This window comes from Zea mays, chromosome 1 (genome assembly GCF_902167145.1).
Source record: "Zea mays cultivar B73 chromosome 1, Zm-B73-REFERENCE-NAM-5.0, whole genome shotgun sequence".
NCBI classification, from domain to species: domain Eukaryota; kingdom Viridiplantae; phylum Streptophyta; class Magnoliopsida; order Poales; family Poaceae; genus Zea; species Zea mays.
Window position 1 is genome coordinate 19271272 of NC_050096.1, and position 7350 is coordinate 19278621.

The window sequence follows — 7350 nt, forward strand, 5'->3', positions numbered from 1 at the left end:
TGCTCTTTGGCAGAACGTGATCCTCCAGAAGCAGGCTGCCAATAACTGTCAACAAACCATCGAAGGCGTCTCGACTCATGCTATACTGCGACTTGAATGCCATTATACGCCCAATGGCATCCAGTTGAGAAACCTTTGTCTTGCCGTGAAGGGGTTTCTGTGCCGCGTCAAACATGTCGTAGAATGCCTTTGCGGTCGCCTCTGGCTCGTCCTCCGTACGTCCTTCGGCGAACTGTGCCTCATGATAGTCGTTCAACATGTCCGCTACCCCGGCATCAGCATCGTAATCCTCGATGCGTTGTCTCACCACCTCCTCTCTCGTGTGATGCGCTTCACCATGGAAGATCCACTGAGTATAGTTCGGCGTAAATCCATTCTTCCAAATATGTTCTACCATGGCCTTCTTTGGTTTTCTTTTCCGGTTGTCACATTTGCTGCACGGACAAGGGACTAGGCTAGCTCCTTTAGCAGCTTCGCCATATGCCCGTTCCACGAAAGCATCAGTCTTCCTAATCCATTCAGGGGTGACATCATTACGTCGAAGGCGTCCCGTGTACATCCACTCACGGTCCTCCATCCTCTAACATATATAACCGAGTATAGTTTAATATAGACATGTAATGCATGTACACTATATTCGTACCTTCTAATAGGTGAGGATAGGTCCTAATCCCACCCGCGGTTGCGTAGATGGAGTTAGTTTCCATACTCTACTCCGATCCGAGATAGAATTTCGGCAGCACCTCCCCGCTGTTCTCCGGATACACGTCCTGACAGGGAGAGTGTACTGTCCGGAGAACAACAGGGAGGTGACGCCAAAACTCTGTCTCGGACCGGAGTAGAGCATGGAAACTAACACCATCTAGGCAACCGCGGGCTGTCCAAAAAACGTGGACAATTCGAAACTGATACATTTGTAGATATGCAAAGATCTGCATATCTACACAGTATCTCTTTCGAACGGGAGACGCCTAACTGGGTTACGTGATCTACGACCATGATGCGGAAATTGAGGTCATACCTAGGGTGACGGTGGAATCAGGCTAGCGGGGCTGTGGTGGGTTGGTGCAGTGGCGACACGACGCGGTGCAGGCAGACCCGCAGTGGCTAGGAAGACAAGTATCTTCTCTGTAAAAAATAAACAAGCATGTCAAAAAAATCGGCAGCACTTCCCCTGTATGGGGAGGTTTCCAAAACCTGCAAATAGATCTAACAGCACGATGGCTGACACGCACATATACAAACGACACGATGAATGCAAGTCACATCTAAGTGGCATCCATATGCACCATCACACATATTTCAACGGCATCCATATCTATCATCACATCATGCCAAATTAACACAAATAGTATAAACTCTCTAAACACACATACTAAACTAATTAAACTCACTAAAGTCACTATATTCACTAAAAACATATAGTATAAACTCACTAAACACACATACAAAACTAATTAAACTCACGAAAATCACTAAATCCACTAAACACATATACTATAAACTCAATAAATACATACTAAACTAATTAAACTTATTATACTCACTAAATTCGTCGGAGAGGGACCAGGGTAGAAGACGGGACGGTGTTGGGTCGGCGATGGCGGTGGCGCGACGGCGGTGGGCGCGGCCGGCGGTGGGCGCGACGGCGGTGCTCGCTGCGGGTGCGGGAGGCCGGCGGCGCGACGACGGTGGCGGGGCGCGGCGGTGGGGGCGCCGTAACGGCGCGTGGGGAGGCCGGGCGGCTTGACGGGCGGCGCCGGCGGCGAGCCGGGAGCGTGGGGCGGGCGGCGGTCGCGGGCGGCTGTGGGAGCGGCGGCGTGCCGGGCGGGTGGAAGAGAAGGAAGTGAAAGGAGCGAAAGAGAGAAGAGAGCCCGTCGGGCGGTTAAGTTACCTTCTTTGCCGAGTGCCCGCGATCCGGCACTCGGCAAAGATTTTTTTAAAATTTAAAAATAAACTTTGCCGAGTGCCGGATCTCGGGCACTCGGCAAAGACGTCTTTGCCGAGTGCTAGCTGTAGAGCACTCGACAAAGATGTGTTCTATAGGCTTTGCCGAGTGCCAACGGACAGGCACTCGGCAAAGCCGTCTTTGCCGAGTGCTAACTGGACAGCACTCGGCAAAGTATATTTTATTTTTTTTATTTTTGGCACCCAAAATTTTTGTGGTGTGTTCCTACACTATGTAGACCTACAAGTACCATTTTGGTACAATTATAAAAGTGTTTTTATAACTATTAGATTTAGTTCGTTTATTTGAATTTCTTCGGAAAATTCATATTTGAACTGCAGGTCACTCGAAACTTGGGAAATCGTGCATGCAAAAATGATACCCGTCCTATTTAGCACAAGTTACGACCGATTCCAGGAGCGGACCGGAAACTTCGAGCAACATGCTCACTAAACATGGTCATGAACTTGCCATCCACATGTTAAAAAATTGTATAAAACACAAACAAAGTCAGAAAATCATGAAACTTGTCCATGTGTCATGATATCATATGTACAGGTTGTGATAAAAAATTGAGAATGTTTGGACAAAGTTGTGAGACACTATGTGCAGAAACCTAAGAGAACTACACATGAAATCATAGAGTTTCAATGTGGATCTCTTAGGTTTGTACACATAGCGCGTCATAATTTTCTCGAATTTTTTTCAATTTTTTATCACAGCCTGTACATATGATATTATGACACGTGGACAAGTTTCATGATTTTCTGATTTCGTTTGTGTTTTATACAATTTTTAAACATGTGGATGGCAAGTTCACGGCCATGTTTAGTGAGCATGTTGCTCGAAGTTTCCGGTCCGCTCCTGTAATCGGTCGTAACTTATGCTAAGTAACATGAATATCATTTTTGCATGCACGGTTTTCCAAGTTTCGAGTGACCTGCAGTTCAAATCTGAATTTTCCGAAGAAATTCAAATAAACGAACTAAATCTACTAACGATTGAAAACTCTGTTATAATTGTCCACAAATGATAAATATAGGTCTACATAGTGTAGGAACATACCACAAAAAGTTTGGGAGACAAAATAAAAAAAAATATCTTTGCCGAGTGTCTAGAGAAGACACTCGGCAAAGCGTCCTTTGCCGAGTGCCCAATATGTGGCACTCGACAAAGACTGACGGCCGTCAGATGTAGACGGCCGCTAACGGCCCTTTGCCGAGTGTTTGACTCTCGGCAAAGCAGTCTTTGCCGAGTGCTGGGCTGTGCCGAGTGTCCCGCACTCGGTAAATAAGACCTTTACCGAGCGTAGGTCTTTGCCGACTGCGGCGCTCGGCAAAGTCGGCTTTGCCGAGTGCCCGATAAAAAGCACTTGGCAAAGCCCCCGGCACTCGGCAAAGAGCTGAATTCTGGTAGTGATAGCGGCTGGCTGATTGGTTGGACTGATGGTCGTGGCCTGCCTCGGGCGAGCATGGCCCATAGAAAACGTACGTTTCTAGCGTACTCCACGTATGGAGCCTGAAGAGATGTTTTTGGTCTAAGTTGTATCCGTTGGTAGGGACGGAGATAGCGGTAGGGCGGGCAGGGCTCGAGCCCCTCCTACCGCTGCCGAGTCCATGGAGTTCCATTAGAGCATCTTCTAAGATTTTTAGCGTATATATACAATGTAGAAAGAATTTCTATACTACAGTGGTTTAGTTCAGTCACTTCTAAAAAAAATTCTAGCTCCATCCCTGTCTGTCGGTGCAACTTGGTCTCACCTTTATGCACTTAACCAAACAAAGATTGTTGTTGGGTCAACGCACGCACTGAGACTTTGGTGCTTTGCAGCTGGCACGTGGCTTAAAGATTTGCATTCGTTCGATGGACTAGCTGTACCTGTAAATGGGTAACGCATGTAGATGAGCATATCAACGAGGACTCAGAGGACGGAGCCCTGCCGCGAAGCCAAAACTTAGTTAGGACTCTAGCTCTATAGCCCTTAGCTCCACCGCCTCCATACAAGAGACTTGGGAGTCTCTTCTTCCACTCTCGTCCGATTGTAACCCCTACTACGAGCATTGATCAGCAAATGTGCCGGTAGCGCAAGCCACCAAAGACTAAATGTATAGACGTTCTGCCCGAAACAATATAAATCTTGCGCCCACCGCGCCCACCATCCGGAGCCCATAACACGCACATAAATTTATTTGGCAGAGCTTGGTTTGAAACACTGACAACACTATATGATTCCCGCATACCCCACCGCCAGGGGCATCTGGTAGTACAAGCCTTTTGTCCTAGGGCACCTAACTAGATAAGACTCAAAGGCCCCATGCGCCCCAAGGTATTTAATAAGATAAGACATTGGGTTGCCTCGCACCCTAGAACCCCTAATGGGAAAGCCACTCGGGACCCTTGCTTCCCAAGACACCTAACAGGATAATCCCGCAGGGCCCCTCACGCCCCGGGGCTCATAACGAAATAAGTGTGTAGGGCCCCTCGTATGGGCATTTAGGGTCTCAAGGACTAAGGAGGCCATTGCTAGACAGGACATACAACCCCACAATTTGCCTTTTAGGGCCCGAAAAAGAAGCCCCAAAACATGAGAAGCCGATAGCTATTCCCAACTCACCACCTCCACCAGCGCCTCCATTATAGTGTTAGTCACATGATTGGTCCACTCGATGTTGCTGAGGCACTCCTTCAAAGTCCCAAAGCATGGGAGGCAGATAAGGCGATTGTTGAGCAATGGTGGTAGGATATTGCTAAGTTCATAGCCCTAGCTCAGACTAGCCTAGGTACTCCTAGCTTTAGGCAGCCGGTCTTAGTTATGGTAACATCTAGGAGTGGCACTCTTACCAAGCCCCAAAATAAGAAGTGTGTTAGGACCCCCACAGAGTTGCTGTAACAGTGAGATCACCAAACTGTCACTCGCCCCCTTAGGTTTTCATTTATGATGGGGTCAGCAAACATGCCCGGGGATAACTACCGCCCACAATCGCCATGGTAAGGTGCTGAGAAATATTGTATTATACATAAGATGAATCTTAATGACTTGATTGATGCATTGTGCTAGGGAATAGCCAAGTGACGCCCAACCATCAACACGATCACTTGGGAAGCAATAGGGGACTCAACAACATGACATCAACACGTGGCACCCGACCATACACAAGACCTCGATGAGCACCACATCACCAAGTGATGTCTGGCCATCAACAATAGGACAAGAAGCCCTTAGGAAGCAATTGGGGGGGGGTCAAAGACCCAACCCCAAAGCAAATAGTATTAACTGCATATGAATGACTCTGGTATGCAACACATTAGCATATCTACATGTTCAATCAAGATAACATGCAATTAGACGATCATAAATCGTTACCACTAGATGTGCATCACAATAAAATAAGAGTGTGACAATACGATGGAAGTAGTCTTACATTCTTATATACTATCAACAACGACGCGTTCACTCGTGCTCCTCATGTTTGTCGTCGATCAATACCGTGGCAACAACAACAACGTCTCTACAGTATCTATACGTGCATGGATGGAAAGTTATGATGTTGGTGTGCTAGCAGTGCATGTGTAGCGAGAGAAAGAATGATGGTCACTTGGACAATTTAACACGGAGAGAAAGGGCATGTCACCTAAATTATTCTGTTAATCGACCTTAGCATATATAGACATTGCTAATAGCTTATTACTATAAAAGCAGTCTTTGCTGTAATTTTTATTAGATGGAGTAGAATAGTACAAAAAATATTAAAACACAAAATAACTCGTGGCTTCAACCGGGCCAGAGGACCCCTAAAATAGGACTCAACTATTGTGATCCAACCAAAAAAACAAAACAAAACCACCCGAAGCTGAAACAAAATCTCAATGGCCTAATACAATAACAAGTCGACTGCCAAAACTATTAAAATAATGCTAAGTCGACTAAACTGAAGCGGCTTGCATGTGGGTGTAGGTGTTAGAAAATCAACACGGTCTAAAATTAATTTGATCATCTAGCACAATATATAAAATAAAATCGATCTACTAGCAGATAACATAAACAATTTTAGTATTGTATAGATCTTGAACAAATCAACAAAAAACAACGCATAAGGGGATGAACTGACAACAGTAGATCTAACCATGAGATCAACATCACATTAACCATAGAAGATATGTTGATTTACTTAGTGTTTACTGTGAATAAAGAGATGAAATCACCGATGAAAATGAATGAAGTACACGAGTGGACATGCGAACTCACTTCTCAAAAACCTGATTCACCGACACTCGTGCAGGTCCTCAGATACTAGTGTCGGTTCGTAGACACAACTCTCTCTTAATCTTCTGCAAGGCAGATTGAAAGGGAAATAGGGTCAAACCTTTTCCTAAATGATTTTAGTGGTTGAGTTGCCCAACACAAATAATTGGACTAACTAGTTTGCTCTAAATTATGCATTCTACAGGTGACAAAGGTTCAACACAAACCAATAAAAAGAACATTTAGGGTTCAAAAGAAAGGAGCAAAAAGGAAACCGAAGTGTTCCCTGGTCTGGCGCACCGGACTGTCCGGTGCACCAGGGGCCGTACACTCCAAACTCCTCAGCTTCGGGTTTCCCAGGCGCAGCTCCGCTATAAATCACCAGACTGTCCGGTGTGCCACCGGACTGTCTGGTGCACCAGCGGAGCAACAACTATCTACGCGCAACGGTCGACTCTAACGGATGAACAGTGCAGCATAGTAACGCGACAGAAGTTAGAGCAGAAGGTCAGAGGGGCACCGGACTATCCGGTGTGGCACCGGATTGTCCGGTGCCGCATGAGGACAAAGCCTCCAACGGTCGACCAGCTCAAAACCCTAACGACAGGGTGACGCGGCGGTGCACCGGACACTGTCCGGTGGCGGACCGGATTGTCGGTGCGCCCATCGCCAGCAGCCTTCTCCAACGGCTACAATTTGGTTGGTGGCTATAAATACCACCGCAACCGGCCACTTCAAAGTGTGGGAGCCCAAGCAACATTCCAAGTCATATAGTTGACATATCCAAGCCCTCCCAACCACTCCTATTCACTGATCCATCCTATACATAAGATTTAGACCACTTCAACCTACACAAGTGCCACAAAAGAGAGAGCAAGCAAAAGAAAGCCTCTCATGTGAGTTTAGCAATAGTGCCTTGTGAGATTCATCGAGTGAAAGTGTGTGCTACATCTTGTGTTCATTTGTGCATGGAGTTTTGACTCCCATTGAACTTCCTCCAAAGTTTTGGAGGCTTGTAAAGTCAGCAAGAGACACCTAAGAGTGTGGTGATCCTTGCGGGATCTTAAGTGATCCTTGAGAAGAAGAAGAGCTCGCTGGTCTTGGTGATCGGTGGAGAGAGAGAAAGGGTTGAAAGAGACCCGTCCTTAGTGGACTCCTC